This window comes from Pipistrellus kuhlii, unplaced genomic scaffold (assembly GCF_014108245.1).
Source record: "Pipistrellus kuhlii isolate mPipKuh1 unplaced genomic scaffold, mPipKuh1.p scaffold_m20_p_17, whole genome shotgun sequence".
NCBI lineage: Eukaryota > Metazoa > Chordata > Mammalia > Chiroptera > Vespertilionidae > Pipistrellus > Pipistrellus kuhlii.
Genome location: NW_023425482.1, coordinates 4225894 through 4244506, shown reverse-complemented (window position 1 = coordinate 4244506; position 18613 = coordinate 4225894). Strand labels below are relative to the sequence as shown.

Genomic DNA, 18613 nt, shown 5'->3' with positions numbered 1-18613 from the left:
GCCCCTCTCTTCAAGTCCCTGGCTGGAACTTGACCCTAGAGAGGTGGTGACATATGTGAATCAAGTACTAAACAGATCACATTTCCACCTTGTCCATTCCTTCCCAAAACAATATCCCTTTTACTATTCACCACCTCAGGCCCCACAAACATGTCCATCATTTTTATTTCCTTAAGAAAATATTTTTATAAACTGTTATTTCTTTAAAAAGTACTTTAAATTGCCTTTTTAAAAACTAAAGTTGTGACTTGGTGAGAATGCTGATTTATGAGTTCAGGTGATAATGTGGGCACCGCAGTTCACCATCACCAGCAACAATTAATTTTCAACCAATCCACAAGCACAAATCAAAGGAAGTAAATTCCAGAAATAATGTTCTTTGTTGATGACCTCGGCTTATGCATCCCCAATTCTACCCACAACCTCCTTTCTAAGCAACAGGGCCTCATGATACATTCCAGAGGCAAGAGCCTTCAAGGACGCCTCTGCACAGGATAATGAACTAGTTCTGGCACTTTTGAAATGACTGAAAGTCATAGTATCCAAATCATTTAGTTTAAATGCTCTTACACAGCTGAGTGCTCCAATCTCTGCAACCGCTCCATGCTCTGCCTGCATTTTCTACATTTATCCAGTTGCTCATTTGCTGCTTGCTTACATGACACATTCTTTTTTTTTTTAAATATATTTTATTGATTTTGTACAGAGAGGAAGGGAGAGAGATACGGTAGTTAGAAACATCGATGAGAGAGAATCATCAATCAGCTGCTTCTTGCACACCCCCTACTGGCGATATGCCCACAACCAAGGTACATGCCCTTGACCAGAATCGAACCTGGGACCCTTCAGTCCCCAAGCCAACGCTCTATCCATTGAGCCAAACCGGTCTCGGCTTACATGACACATTCTGATGATGAAGATGATAGTTTTCCATTGCCAAGGTACAAATAATAGAAACACCAGTGGGAAGGCCGGAGCCACCTCCTCAGCAGTTCTCCACAAGCACAAACCAACAAGCACCCCTCCACAGACAGAAATGTGATGCCCCCACTGAGGTGTTTCTAGCACAGGGTTCTGAATCCCACTGTAATTCCCTCACAGAAACACAGGATAAAGACACATGCACTCTCCCCACACTATGAGCTGGACCCCATTTCTGCCTAATCTCCCAGGAAGCACTGCTTGGTCTCAAACAGCCAGCCTCTAGCCTCTCACGGTAGCTTGCTCACTGTGCCCCTACTAAATAGTTTATGAGGCTGCTGCCTCCCCCTCACCTACAGCCATGAAGACAGGAAGCTCACTGGAAAAAGGATGAAAACAGAACCTGAGAAAAGCAGTGTGGAGAATTCCTGGTTGTGGGTGACATTTGCTAATTACTTCAGAGGTATAACTTCTCTGCTGTGTGCAGATGTGGAGGGTGCTAGGCAGCCCCAGGGGAGGTCAGGGCAGTGCAGGGTCTGAGTGGTAAGTCTTCAGGGTAAATGTAACAGCAAGTTTAAAATGAACCAAGCAGAAAGAAGGCAACAAAGCCATTGTCTTCAAGTGCCACTGCAGGCAGTAACCTCTTTAGGGGTCAAGAAGGTAGGAGGAGCCAGGAGAGGGACCTCCAGGAGCTCACCGAACACTTTGAGAGTGGCAGCTGAGAACTTGTGACCTTTTACCCAGAGGGCTTTCTGCAGTAAATTTGTCCCTGGTTGCAAAGCAGGACCCTATGGCACCTTTGTTCAGGAAGGAACAAAGGTCAGAGGTGGAGTGTGGAGATAGCCCTGTGTGTTGGGCAGTTGATGGCCAAGCCCCTCTCCACACTCTACCAACCATCCCTCCCGCTGCCTCTGCTTCAGCAAAGGCAGGATTGTGTCTTCCCTCTCTCCCATGACCATGAGTTATAAGCACTTTTGATGATGCTGACGAAAGGGTGCAGAATCTCCCCTGGGGATGAATTCACACCCTCATAGGTGCCTTGGGCTGCCCCACAAGAGCCTTGGTTGTAATATCATTTTCTACAAGCACTCAAAGCTACCAGTATCTTGAGGGGTTTGAGTCGGGCCAGGCTTGAGTCTTGGGGTGGAAGGAGAGCCTGCAGAAGCCCTGCCTACAGAGGAAGCCTCTCCATTCTGGCCCAGCCTCAGTGAGGCCATGAAGCTGAGGCCCACTGTGCACACAGAGTATTGATGAATGCTACGGAAGCGACCCTGCTGCTCTCCTTCCAAACACCTCCCAGCCTAGCCTTGGCCCACTATGTCCTGTTGGCAAGGGCCAAGCTCTCAGATGTGGGAGGCTATAAAGTCTGCCTCCTACTCCAGGTGGGCAATGTGCTCCACCAATCAGCACCCTCACTGGCCAGTGCAATGCTGGGTTCAGTGCGAGAGAAGAAACACTTGGGACAAATGGTAACTTCTTTGGCATTCTGCTAATTTTTTGTTTGTAATATCCAACCAGAAACAAAGTAGAACTTATATGAATTCCAAATGGCATTTGCCAAATTCCAAAGTGAAAAACTGATAGTTCCATGTGACAGCTGAGCAGCACATGAGGTCGAGGGTATAGCTCTAACAAGCTAGTCTATAAATCATTCCCTATGCTTACATTGGGAGTGGGAGGGGACAGGGTTGCAGAGCAGGGTGTGTGGTTTGCAGCTTCCATATGCTTTAAGAGCTCCAAGGACTTTGCAGGGGATATATAGAGGCAGAATTCCAGGGAAGGCAGAGTGATGAAAAGCATGGTGGGAAACAGCTGGGCCTATAATCCCAACAGCTGGAGCAGGGCTATCTTCCTAAGAGATTCTTACTTCCTGATCCCTCAAGTCTATCTGCTGTCTTTCTCATTACTACTTTGTTCTTGGTGTTCCAATGTCGTCAGTGGCACTCCTTTTAGGCTGATGGATGAAAGATGGTTTCACATGAGCCTGGCCAGTCCCCCTACATCATCTTTAGGAAAACATGGTGATGTGATGATAGCAGTGCCTATAATCTTGTGCATGTTCACCTCTGGTCTCTGAAGTCAGTGCACATTTTATCGAGCCTTCTTGGTATATGGCCACCCAGCTGGCAAGAATTCCTCCCTCCCAAGGCCATCACTGGGCTTCCTATGAAAGCCCTTTCTCCTCCTCAACCCATCCGTTCTAGAACACACTCTTCCCGCATTCTTTATTGCAGCTGTCAGACTAAAATGAGGCCTTTTCCCAGGGGAGTAGGACTGCCAAGGGCAGATGTTTCTGAGGGACCTCTGTGTGAGGGAGTCAGTGTTCAGAGTCCACTTCCTGCAACTCAGTCTCACTCCCCAATAGAACTCAGATGCATCCACAGGAGAAAAGATTTTTCTGAGTTAGAATGAATTCTGGCAGCAGGGACAGAGTGAGCATCTAGGGCAGGGGTGGAGAACTTTTTTTCTGCCAAGGACCAGTTAGATATTTATAACTTCATTTGTGGACCATACAAAAACTTATCAACTTAAAAACCAGCCTGCTATATTTGGTCAAACATTTAACTAACTCACCCCTAATGCACTGGCAGAGCCAGACCAAATGATTTTGCAGGCCTTATACAGCTCACGGGCCAGATGTTCCCCACCCATTAGAACCAGTCCAGTTCTGTGGGGTGGTGTCAGTTTCTGGCTTCCACAAAATTACTGAGAGGTTGACTTGCTTTCTGTAGGCAATGTTTCCTCTCCTTGGCCATTTTTAACTTTTCCCTTGTTGTTCTGTAATTTCATCAAAAAATTCAAGTGTAATCTTCCCCCTGCTCCTAATGCACTATCCTTCCTAAACTAAGGACTCCTGTTTTCACAGACATGAGAAGTTCTCTGTCTTCTCTGTGCACCAGTGCCCCTACTTCTCTCCTTGGTTAGATGCTAACATCGTGCCTTAGTCCTTCTCCACACACACATCTCACAATGTCTTTCATGTTTCCTATCTCTTTTTCTTTCTATATCTCAGTTTAGGCAATTTCTTTGGTTAAAACTCCCAATTCACGAATTCTTTTATTTCCAAACAAAAAACACAATTTTATTTAAAATGGGAAATAAGTAGTTTCAGAGTAAGAAAAAAAATTCCATATGTCAATAGATTATAGAACAAAGGCCACTGGAGATATTTTTGTTGTTCTGTTATTATCACAGAGCAATTGGAAAACTGGATCCCTCTGGGAATTCTGGGCTTTTTAACAGTTTGACTGAAGGTGCATCACTTGATATAGAGCAATTTCTCTGGTGTTTGTAACTGACAAAGCCTCTTTTGACCACAGGACATCAATTAGAAGAGTTTAAAGGGAAGCACCTAACCAAGAGGAAACTTCCTGAACGTGAGATTTGGGATTGGAAGGGAAGGGAAGATCAAGACTGAGCAATACCAACAGTAGGCAAGGAAAGGAGCCCTTCTGATAATTCTTTCTTATGTTATACCTAATAATCTGCCTATTGCATTTTTTTAAAATATATTTTATTGATTTTGTACAGAGAGGAAGGGAGAGAGATAGAGAGCTAGAAACATCGATGAGAGAGTGAGTCATCGACCAGCTGCCTCTTGCACACCCCCTACTGGGGATATGCCCGCAACCAAGGTACATGCCCTTCACCGGAATCAAACTCGGGACCTTTCAGTCCTCAAGCCAACGCTCTATCCATTGAGCCAAACCGGTCTCGGCTGCCTATTGCATTTTTAAGCGATAATTTCCATATGTTCCATTATATATATAAATTTACATGATCTTTTTTGTATCTTGTTCCTTGATCATGTTTTCAATTTTATTTTATTATATTCTCTAATCATCCAAAGGTGTGAAAAGTCCCTGGGGCTGAACCTTTCTACCAGGATGGGTTTCTTCATCATTGCTAGGTCTGATCGAATAATTGAATCAATGCCTCCTCCTCTGGGAACTGACCTTCAAGCCACTTCACAATGAACATTCCACTTGATTAGACCACTTACCACTTGCTAAGACCATTATCTCTCCCCTCCAGACTTTCCATAATCCAGACCTGTACAGAGAATTCTCCACCCAGAAAAAGCCCACCAAAAGTCCTTTAAAAACAGTTGACTCCGTCACTGGAGTGCTGGAACCATTCAGGCTCAGCCACCTGATGTGCGGATGACTGAATAAATTCGTAATCCCTCATCATTTTGGCCTTGTGCATTCCTCCTTCTTCGACCCTAACATTTGGTGCTGAAACCCAGGAGGGTTCCAAGGGGATGGGGAGCCATCGCCCTGGTTTTGGTCACCCTAAGTTTGTTACTCTGAGAGCAGTAGGCAGTGGCAGCTTGACCTAGGCTTAACTCAGAATCCTACTCGGGTAACATGACTGGGCTTCCTTCCCATACGAACCCTCCCGAATCAGCCAAGGTGAACGCTGGTCCAGAAATCTCTCATTCATTGCTGACTCTCCATCCCACACTGGCCAAGGTAAGTGATGTTCCACATTCCCCCTCGCCCGGGTCTTCTGCCCACTCACTCTCGTCGACTTCTTCAAAGTCTCTCGTCCCAAAAGTCCTAGCGCTAGGCCAGAAGACTCCTCAGCCATTTGGCTTCTGGATTGGGGATGCCCAGTCCAGAGAGTCACCTCTCATTTCTCATGGTGATTTGTTTAGCAGAAGGGAAGCCTGCCCTAAACAGTCACCTTTGGGTTTGAGGTCTGTCACTCACCCTTCCTCTCTCTCATGGGCCACGCCACACTCCTTCTGCACACTTTCGGGGGGAGATCATGCCAAATCACCTCACTTTATTTTGTAACACTGTTTGACCACAACATACACTAGATAATAAGTCTCAATAACCTGAAAACAGCTCTTTCAATTTTAACACACTGAGCAATTTAGATAATTGCTGTCACTGCAATGGATAATGGTCAGAGATTCTCTAGGTCCAGGCCTTTTTCATCCTTCAGTCCCAATCCTCTCTCAGTCCTGCTCTATCCATCAGATCTTTCTCCTTCACACAAAACATCATACCCCTACCACTTCTGATTCAGAATCTACTTTTGACCCAGCAGACCACCGACCTCCACCCCCTTATTTATTCCCTCCCTCACCTGCAGTAGATTCCCAAAACCCAGACCTCCCTAACCACAGCCACCTTCTCCCCCAGTCCCCGAGAGATCAAATCCTGAGAATATTAGCCCCGAAACAGCCTTTTCCCACCTAGCACTCGTTCTCAGGGTCTAAGGTGGTCAATTTCCATAAGGCCTCTGTGAGGCAGGAGAGGAGAGCTGGGTTCTCAGGCCACCCAAAGACTATATTCAACAGCCTCTCTATTCCCATGCCAATTCCATCCTTGAGAGAGGTAGCAGGAACAAAGGGCATAGTCTGAGTCCATGTTCCATTCTCTATGTCTGACCTTGCACAGATTGAGAGGCATCTCATATCTTTTCCCACCGACCTGATCACTTTTAATAAGGAGTTTGACAAATGTAATGAAATCACTCAGGCCCTGATGAGAACCCAGCTCTCCTCTCCTACCTCACAGAGGCCTTATGGAAATTGACCACCTTAGACCCTACCTCCCCAGTGGGAACTTTTCTTCGGGACACCATTTTATATCCCAATCAGCCCCTGACACACACCATAAATTTCAAAAAATAGACAGAGGTTCACAAACCCCTCAAAAAAGACCTCATTAACCTGGCCTTTAAGGTCTTTAATAATAGAGATGAGGAGACCCAAATTCAAAAACAAAGGTGAGATCAGGCTAAGGCTGAGGCCCAGAAGGAGGCCTTCCAGCTCCTAGCCACCACTCTCATGAACCCCTAACCAAGGGTAAGTCAGGGGCTAAGCCTCCTCCAGGCCCATGCTTCAAATGCAACAAATAAGGGCACTGAGCCAAGTCCTGCTCAAACCCAAGACCCCCAAATGGGCCCTGTCCAAGGTGCAGAAGGGAAGACCACTGAAAATTGTATTGTAGTCTGCCCCCTCCAGGTTGGATCTCAGCCAGTCCAGCAAGGCCACCCTCTAGATCTGGTTTAAAGCTCCCAGACCTCCTGGAACTGGCCTCTGAAGAAGCTGCCTAGGCCCTGATAGGGCCCCACGGACTTACATCACCAGGGCAGAGTCTTAGGTAATGACTGTGGAGGCAGGTAAGCCGATCCCCCTTTTAACTGACACTGGGGCCACTTATTCTGCCCTCTCCGAATTCGCTGGAACCCTTGTCCACTCCTCAGTCTCTATTATGGGGGTTGGCGGGTTAATCTTACAGCCGTTAGCTATCTCACCTCTACACTGCATCTTACTAAATACCTCCATTCGCTCTTTTCTCATTCTAGCTCAGTGCCCAGCCAGGGCTACCATGCATCCCCTCATAAAGCCCACTATCCCAAACCACAGTCACCTATCTCAGTTTCACTCTCACCCCACAAGGCCGAGCCATTCCTTGAACTGTAAACATCTTATCTCCTCCATGACTATCCCCTCCTCTAAACAAGAAATGGTCTCCTTTCTTGGGCTCGCTGGATACTTTCACCTCTGGGTTCCCAACTTTAGTCTTCTCCCACTGAGCAAAGGGACCACTCACTGAGCCTTTAGATCCCAAGGCCAACATTCTCACCCCTTTAATGCTCTGAAAACTGCTCTGACCTCCGTGCCTGCTCACCAACACCCACCCCACCTTTCCCTAAGAACAACTTTCTTTACTGCACATGCTTACTTAACAGTATGGCTACTATCAGAAGCTGAACGCATTATCTCTCAAACCGTAGCATGTTATCTCTAAGGGAAAATGTGGCAATTTTGAATCCAAGCGACTAGAGGCCTAGGAATAGGGTGCTGGATCTGCTTCCACCCCCGCCCTTTTCTTCAGCCTCATAGGCCTTCATATAATTTTCCAAAGTCTTTGGTGACTTAAAGACTTTGGAGCATTGCTGGGTTAATTGATAAACATTTTAAAACAGCATACAATACTGAAACACTGATTGCTAGACACATTTTAATTGGCCTGCTCTTAGTTTTTATTACAGAAAGTCTCTTGTACTTAGTTGAATATGTATTTTCTTGAAAGTAAAAATATGCTTAAAGTGTGTTGATAAATGTCAATCTAAGAAATGCTGATTGTTTACTTTTAGGCTAAAGCTGGTTATTTTTGAATGGGTAGAAATGTTTGTGAACGTTCTAGAAAAAGTTTGTCCACTGAGTCAGGGCCTGGTCACTCCTGATGTCCAAAGGGACCCCTTCTCTCCTAGTAAGGCTAAAGAATCCCTCCCAGGCTCTCTCTTGTTGCTTATGTCCTTAAGTTGAAACCTAGACTGACTTTATTTCTATGGTTCATTCCAAGTCCTTGACACTATCACTGAAAGCCTCACAGGCCCTCCTGCTTGGTGTTTAGGAACCCCTCTCCCCTTTTCTAGCCTTCTTAAAAAGTCATACACTACAAAGGACACCAAGTAGGGAATGATCCTGTAATACAGGGAAATAACAAAGCAGACCAGGAGGCCAAAACAGCGGCTCAGGGGAAGTCTCCACATTCCCAGCTCTTAGCTAAATCCCATATAACACACTAATACACTCCAGGGAACTTTAGTCCTTATTAGCTCTTGGAAGATCTCAGGAAGATCCATGGTTATAATTTCAGGGAAAATAAATCCTTCCCCAGGGACATGCCCCCGATACCTTACAGACTATTCACAATTCCCTACATATGGGATATATTTACAACTCCTAAAACTCCTCATCACATATCCTAGCCTAGCCTTCCTACTGCAAGATGTCACCAAAACCTGTTCTACTTGTTACTTCCCAAGGGCTGATTAGACCACCTTCTTTCCCTGCTCATCAGTCTAGGGGCCAAATCACTGGACAAGACTGGCAGACTGACTTCACTCACATGCCCCTATTAAAAACACACAAATATATTTTAACCCCCATAGATACCGTCTCAGGGTGGGTAGAAGCCATTCCCCACTATGTCTGACCCACTTTACAGTCAGAAAATGGACCAAATGGACCTGCTTTCAGATCTCAAAAAACTCACCAGATCCCTTCCACTCTGAGCATCCAGTTGAACTTTCATCCCCCTACAAGGCCCAATCTTCAGGCAAGGTAGAAAAGGCAAATTCTTAATTAAGTCTCACCTAACTAAATTAACTCTCAAAACTAAAGAACTTTAAACTACTCTCCCACCTCTAGCCTTTATGCACATAGGGGCAATCTCTCTCCGCACCCTTCTTTCTTAGTCCCTTTGAGCTCATGTATGGAAGACTCTTCTATTAGGAAACTTCCTTGCACAGAGATCCCTCTCAGAGACTATGTCCCCATTTTATATGTCATCTAACAATTACTGAAGAACATGCTGAACAGATCTTCCCTCAGCCTTTACAGGAGACATCCCCCCTACTCCTAAAGGAAATCTATCGATAATTTACAGCCCTGATGGCAAGGCCCTTATCAGGTACTCTTAACTGCCCCAATGCAGCTAAACTATCAGGGCATACCCCATGGTTTCACCTTTCCAGATGAAAACCCATCCCCAGAACACCTCCATCACATGAGCTGGAGTCCCCTAAGTATTACAGCCACTAGAATGGGCCGCCCAGACTCCACCTTACACATCCCAGAAGAGGCTGAATGAGTGAGCACTCCTGTAAGTGCTCCCTATGTACCCTGACCTCCCTGAAAGCCCACCTCCTCTCCCAATACAAATCCTACAGGTCCTAGCTACTGCCCTCTCTCCCCTTTCATCAGGATTCTCACCTTTCCATGGGACTGCCTCCTACAAAGGGATTTTTATTACCCATGGGACAAGATTTCCTTCTTTCTAGATCCTAAACATACCCTCTCCCCATCAGGACAATCTCGACCCTGGTAGTATGAATTAACTCTCCTTCCATCCTATTCCAGCCCTCCTCTCCTACACCCATAAGAAACTTTCTCATCTCCACTCATCTTGAATGAACACTTAACCTTACCCATTCCCTCATTAGCCGGGAATTGCTGGCTATGCCTTTCCTTCTCCTTTTTAGTGTACACCACCATCTCTATACCAATCAAGAGATGGAATCAGGCAAAAATCACTTTAGCCTATAAAAAGGAAAATGAACCATACTTCTCAAAAAGGTAGACACCCTTCCAGGTAATTATCCCACAGCCCAGGCAAATCAAGCCTCTCTTCTTGTCTATTCTTATATTCTATCTCTTACCAAGGTAGCTTCTTCCTCACTCCCAGTCACAGGTCCTATTACTCCATACCCCACTAACTGCCCAAGCCCCTTTATGCTTTACAAGGTCACAAGGCAATATAACAATAGGCCATTTCCCACCATCAGCTTGCAACACAACAGTTAACCTAGAACTACCAAATGGCCATTGGTCCCAATGAGTTGACTACCAGATCTCCCCAGAAGCCAATGGTTATTTCCTACAGCTAGTCTGTTTTACTTCTTATATCCAAGCACCCAGGCCACTAGGTTGAGTAGGGTATCATCTAACATTTAGGCTGCAGTTGTGACTGGCTTCTCCTTCCAATTTCCTGATTTATATCAACTTCTTTATTTTAGAAATTACTATCATTCATCATTTTAAAAAGAAGGGCTCTGTGTGACTCAGCAGGTCCCTTCTCTGGTCCTAATCACCTATTTCCAAGAAGGGATCAACTAGCTCTGCTTGTGGGAATTTAATGAAGGCTCTTATAACCAGGAAGCCAGAATATATGAACGCAGTATCAGCATAAAGGGCCTAGACAACAGCATCAACCACTGTCCATCACTTCCTAGTCACCAAAGTATATATTGGGTAGAATTTTTTATTTATTTAAAAAAATATTTTTAATTGATGTTTTTTACAGAGAGGAAGGGAGAGGGAGAGTTAGAAACACCACTGAGAGAAACATTGATCAGCTGCCTCTTGCACATCTTCCTACTGGGGATATGCCCACAACCAAGGTACATGCCCTTGACCGGAATTGAATTGGGACCCTTGAATCTGCAGGCCAGTACTCTATCCACTGAGCCAAACTGGATAGGGCTAGAATTTTTTTTTTTTTTTTAATTCATAATTCAAACCTGCAACCACACCAGAACCATGCCATCAATCCCTGGTAGTCCCTGAGCCTGCCTGCACAGGTCTTCAACTGCAATCCTGGAAGCAGCATTAGTGAAGGGGCCACGCCCTGACCCAGACTCCTCCTGAGAGATGACTGGAGCATTTGATGCAAGTCCCACCCACACACCCACCCCAAAAAACTTCATAGGTCAGAATCACAAACTACTCATAATTTAGAAATTTACAGATGAAAACACCAAGCAGCACAGGGAATTTAAGAAATACACTCAAAAGTCCCACAGTATCTCACCAGGATACATCCCAGACAGACTTCTGTACCCTCCTCTCCATGGCCTTCCCTGGTCAACTATACTCTTGAGTATCCTCAAAATCCAGAGAAGTAAGTAGTCCTGTGACTCCACGGGGAGAACTACAAGCTGACTTTGCTTTGTGGCCTGTCACTGTGATCAATTATGGTTATGAGTAGGACTACATTAGGGGTCCTGGATAATCCTCCTAGCAAATCATGGAAGCTGGAGTAGTCGCGAGGCCCTGACTCACCTATGCTATGTTGATAGAGTGGGCCTGCTGGAGTGCATCTGTAAAGGGTCTTAAGGGAGGCTGTGATACCCTGTAGAATCACACCCTTTCTGCAACTGAGGGAAATAGATAATTTTAAATACAAAGAAATCTTCTTTTATTCCAAAATCCCCTTTGTATATGAAGCTGTTCAAGTTTAGAGAAGAAACATATTTGGGTAATAGCTCATTCAGAGGAATTCTTAATTATTTGAAAATATTTTACTTGGATGTGCTTCTTTATGAGTGACCAAATGTGGTTCCTCAGATAACCTGGGCTCTTACCCTTGAACTCTGACTATGATGGGAGGGGCAGGTGCTGCTCACCAACATCCACATCCTATCTCTTGTAACTTTAGCGCCCTCTGCATAACAGAATCCATCTTTTTTTAAAAATATATTTTATTGATTTTTTACAGAGAGGAAGGGAGAGAGATAGAGAGTTAGAAACATCGATGAGAGAGATACATCGACCAGCTGCCTCCTGCACAGCCCCTACCGGGGATGTGCCCGCAACCAACGTACATGCCCATGACCGGAATCGAACCTGGGACCTTTCAGTCCGCAGGCCGACGCTCTACCACTGAGCCAAACCGGTTTTGGCCAGAATTCATCTTTATTCCATGGCAGATGCAAGTCAGGATGGGGCAGAACCTAAGTCTAGCCATGTAGTGCGAGAAGAGAGCCACAGAGCAACGAATGGGAATGGGCCCAACCTTGCCCTTCTTCTTGACCACCCTTTGAGATGCAAGGTGATCAGGTGCCCAGTGCAGTGCAGACTGATCAGGCCTTCCTGCTCCATGTGGCTAAAGCATCCTACCCAGTCCTTCTACCTTTAGGAGTCTTGTCATAATGCATCAGGCAAGTCCTGAGAGTCCTAGGGTCACACTGTAGATGGTATGTGTCCTTTACAGCCAGAGGTTTCACAGTGGTGTCACTTTCCCATGATACCACCTTGCTCTCCCTCTGCCAGAGTCCACCAATCAGTGAGTGAGCAGAAGCCTCTTCCTCACCATGGTTTTGGGTTCTAAGAAGTTTTATAGATGCCAAAAGAAGAGAGAAATATTTTTCTTTTACAGAGGACAGCCTCCCGAGCAGTAAAAGCAGCCAGTACTTTCCAATCTTACAGAATCAGGGTGATGATCATGATTTCAGTAAATAAGTCGGTGTCTTCAAACATTCTAATTAATGAGCTCACATTTCAGCACTGCTGAATAAATACCCTAGATGTCAGAGACAAGTCTTACAAGGTAAGAATAAAATAAAAAAAATCTTAAATTTTCCTCATTCCAAAGACACATTCAGGTGTTGACAAGAGGCAGCTGCCAGCTCTTGATGCTTCTGGCAGAGAATCATCAAGAGGACCTCAGGGGACAAGCAGGGCCCATCTGTGTGTGGTTCCAGTTGGGAAGCAGCATGCTAATGTTCAGTCTAGGGGATGGAAAACTGTAAAGAATCAAAAGGCTTATGATGGAAGCTTGGAGAGAGTAGGCAATCATCTAAACCAACCTAAACAATATTTACTTATAGATTTTTTTCCAGTTGTGGGAAAACTAAGCATATAAAAAATTAACAAAATAGTATAATTTGAAAGAAATAGCAGACATCATACAGTTTCATCATGATTAGTGTAAGTGGTAAGATGCTTACAACAAACCTAGCAGTGAGTCAGCAGTAGGTGCTTGGGCAGGCTGAGTCTCCTCAGACGACCTGCTAATGAAAGGCTGTCCTGCTGGAGTGGCCTGTTTGCTTTTCCTAGACAGATAGCCAGAGCTATTTCAGTCCTAGGAAAGGCCAAGTCACAGCATGTGCAGCCTGTGTCCAGCCCTAACAGAGACCTGGCTCTGGGGCACATTCTGGCCAGTTTCTGGAAGGATACTGAAGTAGTTCCTGACACACACTCATATTCACCTAGACATGAAGTGCTCAGGATGCGAACATGACAAACCATGTCAGGGTGAATTTGCTTTGATTAGGCATGGATGTGGGTATTTCCAGCTTTCACCACAGTGTTGTTCTTGGCAAGACACCCCCAATCTTGACTAAGTGTTGCAGAGACCAGCCTGCTATGGACTGGGTCACGTGCAGCAATTCCTAATAGTCTATAAACCAGAAGGTTCTTAAGCAGCTCAGTGGTCTCTGAAGGAGGCTCAATAGCCTCTGTCCAGTCAGGGCACAAACAAGGAAACTCACTATTTTTGCCACTCAGAGCTCCAACTTCTGGAGTCTTCTGCCATGTCCACCTTATATAGAGCAAGATGGACCACATCTCCCCAGCAGAGGGCGCTAAAGGAACATGCAGACCATGATGCAAGGGAAATCTCCAGGTCTGTTGCTCTTGAGGACCCTAGCCTCAGACCAAAGGTTCCAGCATCTATCTTAGTCATTTATCAGAGTTAATAATTATCCCCTGTGTGGTTTCTCCCCCTTTCTGACAGCTGGAGGTACAGCCTTGCAGTGGGGGCAGGACCTACTAGAGGTCTATGTCTCTCAGAGAAATGGCCTCATCCATCTTAGCCCATATTTGTGAGCAAGAAATGCTCCTATAGTTAGTATGGAGTTAATACTCAGCTCAGATTTCCAGCTGATCACGAAGTGCAAGTAGGAAGAAGACAGGTTAACAACTAATTAACTAATCATGGGCTCTAGACCTAGTAGGGCCAGGCACAAAGATCAGCTAGTTTAGAGGCTCCTAATACAAGTGATACCCAACCTACCCGTGGAACCAGAATCATCTCACTGGAAAATCTAGTTTTGTCATATTAACAGAGCAAATTTATAAGAAAGTTATTAAAATTGGACCCCTAAAGGAAAATAAACATAGAAGGGCAAGTACTATATTTAACTTATATTTCTGTAACATAGTCTTTGCTTGGAAAATTGTTTTCTAAATGATCTTCACTTTTTTCCTACTTCACAGTAATTTTCTCTACATCCTGACTCACAGACAGTAAACACTGAGCACTCCTGGGGTGCCCCAAGAGTCTTCTGGACACCTCAGAGAACTAGCATGGACATTTCCTACTGAGAAGATGCTAACCATTAACAGACTAATCTGTGAGGCCTGCTGGAACACAAAAACCTAGAAAGCCACCATCAAGATAAAATGGGCCCTTAAAACGTGTATAATTTATTAACCAATGTCACCTCAATAAATTCAATTAAAAATTTTTTTAAAGACATAAAATATGAAGGCCTCAAGGAGGAGAAACCAAGATGGCGGCATAGGTGAGCAACTGGTCTGCTGCTCCCACAACAATTTAAATATTAAAACTAATATAAAGGACATCTATCATCCAAAACCATGGGAAGGTTGGCTGAAAGAGAAAGCAGCGCAAGTGCTGAAAAGCTGAGGAGCTTAGGTACGCGAATCGGGCTGGTGGAGGGCGACTGGGCGAGTGGCTTTTCTTTTCAACCTGAAAGGAAACAAGTTCCCTATCACTTTGAAATCAAGTTTCTGGGGTCATGTGGGGGACCCAGCCGCCTACAGGGAGAAGCTGGTCTGTTGGCCATTGGTCTGAAGTGAGGTTGACTCTTGCAGAGGTGTGGGCAGCAATCATTGTTTATTGCGCTGGCTGGCAGGGAAGCGGGGACTTGGAATCGCAGGGGCTGGGACTCCATTGCTGTTAGCCACGCCCCAACCTAGTGACGTCCAAGACCCGGCCCCGCCCTGAAGTCTCACCCAGCCCTAAGGCCCTGCCCTGAGGCCCTGCCCTCAGATTCTACAGACCCGCCCAGGCAACAAAACCAACAAGTCCCAAGCAAATGAACTGTACCCCATTGGTGACCCAGAAGCCAGTGTTCCTAGTGGTCAGTTTCAACCCCTCACACCCATAAGTGACACATTTGGGAGACAGACTCAGTAGACACCAAAGCCCCACTGAAACAAACCGTGTCTCCAGCGCAGCAGTTCTTCCTTTATAGACAGAGCGGGTCCTCACAGACAATTGGCCTGGAGATCAATTCCTCCCAGTGTACCAACAGCAATCAAGGCTTAAATACACTAAGACTGCACTCAGCCCACAAAGGGATATACCAAAAGCGACCACTTCAGGTGATTGGGGAAGCTGAACTACTGGACCCTATAGGTCACCTACCACACAAAGCCACTTCATCAGCCAAAATGAGGAGACACAGAAACATGTCACGAATGGGAAAGATGAAGGAAAGTACCGTATTTTCCGGTGTATAAGACGACCCCCTAATTTTACAGTTAAAACATAGGTTTAGGTCTATATTCACTGTATAAGACTTAAGACTACCCCCCACTTCCAAGGCAACACCAGTTCTTTTTTTTAATAGACTGCCTCTCTGACTCTGGCCAATCTGAGCATGCTTTTTTTTTCCCCCTCCCCCCCCCCCCCCCCCCCCCCCGTTTCAAACGTCGTCTTATACGCCGGAAAATACGGTAAACTACTGGATGACACAGAGTTCAGAATCAAATTTATAAGATTACTCAAGAATCTTCTAAAAAACCTGTGAGAAACTTGATGAGAACTCCAAGAAGCTTGGTAAGACTTCAAGGACCTTAAAGAGAATACAAAAAAAGAAAGAAAAAAGAAAGAAAAAAAGAAAGAAAAAAAGGACCAGTCAGAAATTAAGCATACGATGTCTGAAATAAAGAATATACAGAAACTCAACTATAAATCAACGTAACCCAAGAATCAAACCAAAGATCTGGAATATAAGGAAGAAAAAATCACCCAACCAGAGAGGCAGAAAGAAAGAAGAATCCAAAAATGTGAGGATAGTGTAAGGAGCCTCCGGGATAGCTTAAAGTGTACCAACATCCGGATTTTTGGGGTGCCAGAAGAAGTGAGCCAGCAGGATATTGAAGGCCTATTGAAAGAAATAATGACAGAAAACTTTCCCTACCTGGTAAAAGAAATAGACTTACAAGTTCAGGAAGCATACAGAACCCCAAACAAGAGGAATCCAAAGAGGGACACACCAAGAAACATCATAATTAAAATGCCAAGGGCAAAAGACAAAGAGAGAATCTTGAAAGCAACAAAAGAAAAACAGTTAGTTACCTACAAGGGAGTACCCATACAACTGTCAGCTGATTTCTCAACAGAAACTATGCAAGCCAGAAGGGAGTGGCAAGAAATATTCAAAATGATGAACAACAAGAACCTAAAACCAAGATTACTCTACCCAGCAAAGCTATCATTCAGAATTGAAGGTCAGATAAGGAGCTTCACAGACAAGAAAAAGTTAAAGGAGTTCATCAACACCAAACCAGAATTACATGAAACGCTGAAGGGTATTCTTTAAGGAGAGGAAGAAGAAGAAAAAAGTAAAGGTATAAATTATGAAAGAAAAAAAAAAGACATAAAATACATACCTACCAATAAGCGAACCTAAAAATCAAGTGAATAAAAAGTCTGAAGAACAAAACGAACTAGAGAATATAATAGAATCAGGGACATAGAAAGGGATTGGACTAACAATTCTCAGGGGGTGAGGGAAGAGATTGGACAAGAATCTTACACCTATGGATGAAGACAGGGGCAGGGGGTAAGGGCATGGGGTGGAGTTGGGGATCAGGTGGAGGGGAGCTATGGGAAAAGAGGGGGGAAAGAGGAACACCTGTAATAATCTGAATAAAGATTTATTATATATTAAAAAAAAAGACATAAAATATAACCTGTAAAGAAATCCTACCAATCAGACAGAATGGGCAGCCAAGATTGTCCAGCCCTAGGCATGCTCCACAGAAATGCAGATGCATCAACCTCTGCTCAGGCAGCACATTCTCTCAGGAGATGGGATCTCAGCACTATCTCTTTGACTCTGAAAGCAAGTCTCCAGGACCACACAGAACCACCCCATAGCCCTAACTTCTGGGGTTTTCAGACCCCCACATCCAGGCAGCCAATAACCAACAGCAACAGCACACCCTCCACAACTAGAACTGGCATGGGCATTAATAATAGTAGAGGGTATCCAGGCTTGGCCTGATCTTCTCTGGACCTAAAGTCTGAGTCACAGAATCCCTGTGAGCACCCCTCCATTCTGGCGGGAGCCCCATGTCCACACACATACCCACATCCTCCCTCTGCTCCATTGTTCCATGGCCCATCCCCTTGCAAACTCACCCCTCCCATTCCCCAATGTGCCTACTCAGTGACAAAAACCATGGGTTTGGTCCAAACCACTTTCCTCATATCCCAGCCAGCAAAATCATACTCATTTAACTGGCTTTTAACTAACCACAGTATCTGCACAGCTACCGTGAACCCGCTTCTTTTAGGAGCACATGCACAGGAAGGTGTGAGTGGAAGACCTGTGACCTCATGAATAAAAGCTATGGCACAGACTATTTTTCCAGGCTGCTCCCTCTGCCATTTCTCCCAATTTTCTTACATTTATCTTGTTTCAGTACTTGACACATATCTCCACATGCAGGAAGCCCCAACCCATGCCCCATCTTTGCAGGACTTCTGTTCCTTGTCCCATGGCTGCACTGTGCGAGAGCCTGAGCCTACCTGACAGCTCTGTGGGTTCAACCAGACTCTGTGATCTTTCTCACCCCTGGCATGCAACTGGCCTACAAGTTTGCAGAGCAGACAAATGACCAGCAGGCGAGGAAGGCCCCTGGGCAATGGATCAAGAAGAAGAGAGTGTAGGCCAGTAGGAAAGAGAGCAGGTTATTGCCTAGACACAGCACGCGTCCCAGTGAGCAGCTCTAGATGGAACCAACTTAAAAGTGTACACACCAAGTATTATTAACCCCTGACATGTACACATTTGAAGGCACAGAGACATGCATGTACATGCTCAAACACACATGTGCATACATACTCACACACATTTACACATTCACACACGGACACATGTACACCTATACTCATGCCAAGGATTGACCTGCACTCGCTGGATCCTGTTTTCAGTGGTCCCTTTAGATTTTATTTAAAATAATTTGGTTTAATTTATGTTTTTGTAGCCCTCATGAAAAACATGTTTATCCTCCAACATGGAAACGCCTGAAAGCCTCATGACTGGATATACAGTTGGAGGTTCCCTGGGCATGTGGGGTCCAGGGAGTATTTTTGCTATGCACACTTATGTGAATTCT

General features: G+C 45.0%; 1 protein-coding gene across 6 annotated transcripts in view; it reads right to left on the bottom strand.

Annotated features, from left to right (window-relative positions):
* The window catches only part of ANKRD11 (ankyrin repeat domain containing 11), a 265234-nt gene that overhangs the window by 29008 nt on the left and 217613 nt on the right, over positions 1-18613 (bottom strand). The window lies entirely within an intron of this gene.